The sequence below is a fragment of the Pinus tabuliformis genome, chromosome 7 (assembly GCF_031772625.1).
Source record: "Pinus tabuliformis cultivar Carrire ecotype Pingquan chromosome 7, CPIR1, whole genome shotgun sequence".
Taxonomy (NCBI): domain Eukaryota; kingdom Viridiplantae; phylum Streptophyta; class Pinopsida; order Pinales; family Pinaceae; genus Pinus; species Pinus tabuliformis.
The window spans coordinates 1,813,104,675-1,813,106,349 of NC_142293.1; positions in this window are offsets into that span (position 1 = coordinate 1,813,104,675).

Consider the following 1,675-nt stretch of genomic DNA (forward strand, 5'->3'; position numbering starts at 1 on the left):
TATCATTGACAGAGTCAATGATATTGGCCCATAGTTGTTCCTTAGCTTGTCCAAGGGGTTTTTCTAGTGTTAAGTCCTTCTCTAAGGCTTTCAACCTTTCACTCATCCTAGTAGCCTTTTGGACTTCTTCTTTGTGCATGGTTTTGGAAAGCTTGTAATGAGTTTCCAAGCTTGTCACTTTCTCTTTGAGAAAATTCATTTTTGTGGCTTGTAGGGACATGTCTTCCATAGCCTTAACCAATTTTGCTGCTTCATTACCTGATGTACCTGCTGCTGATGTCAATGTTGTAGAAATTGGCTGTGTTGTGGGTATTGGAGTTGTGGGAGCCAATGAGGCTGCCAATGTGGAAGGAACAACCATGGTGATTGTTGGGATAACATTTACTGAAGTAGTTCCATGATCATTTTGTTTTAATTGTATTAGGCTATCCAATTCCTTTTATGTCTCCCTCAACTGATCATTTAGCTTCAAGACCAAGTCCATCAACTCTTCATGCTTTGTTTGGCTTTCCAAAACTTCTTGTGTCTAGGGGTGCTGTTGAGGCATTTTCAACTATTTCTTGAGGGTTGCAATGTCCTCATTCTTATTTTTGATAAGTTGCTCTGTAGCCTTGATGTCTTTGGGATCATGTCCCAACTCAATTACTAATTCTTCCAAAGACTTTATTCTGGTGTCTTTGGCTTGTGAAGAGGCCTTTTCCAACTGATATTGGGCCGAGTTGTTGCTCAGTGAATTTTGCAGCTGATGGGCAACTATGGCTTTTCCTGTAAGGGTGGAGTAAATCATTTCTTTAGCTTGTTTATGAGATTAAATTTGGTCAATGGGATGAATAACCCTTTCCAATACCTCAAATTCTGTTTTCTTGAAATCTATTGTTGTTCCTCGTTGTTGTGTAGTCATATGTATGAAAGACATTTGCATATTTCCTTCCATGATGTCAAAAGCTGACATCAACCTATTTTGATTAGGGTGTGTAAGCTTGAGATACTGTGCATAGGATTGTGCCTTTAGTTTCTCATTTCTCATTTTAATCTCCTTAAACCTGTCCTTGATGCCTATATCTCTATCAACAGGTTTGTTGAATGAGGATACTTCTACACTGAGCTGCCTTTCCAAAAGTTGAGTCTGTGATGTAGATGGTTCATGTGTTTCCCTAGATGGGGCTGTGCCTTTGCTCAGGTCTAGCTCAGCATCTGTTATTTCTACTGAGACTTTTGTATCTTCGCGTTCTGAAACAAGATTGAGCCTACGTCTCTTACTCTGGCTAGCTTCATACTGTACATTGGAAGTGTCCATGCCTGAAATGGAGGCTTCCTCTCTGTTCCTTTTTGGATTCTTTTCCTCATTCTGAAGAGTTTGCATAATAGGAGGGGTGCTCATGGTTCTTTCTTGTTGTGGTACCTGGAGAAATGAGCTTTCATCAAGCTATCTCTCTAAATCAACCAAGGAATTCTCAACATCTACCTTTGTACTATATTTGTCTATGAGAGTGTTTTCCAACCATTCAGACTGGTTGGTGTATCTCTCTATTTCTGGTATAGGGTGATGAATGTAAGGTGCTAACTTGACCTTCTTTCTCAGTTTGGTCATAAACTCTTGAGGGTCATACCTCAACATGAAATTTTTTTGAAACTTCATTTGTTTCAGAATTTGATTTGCTTCCTTCCCCGCCTC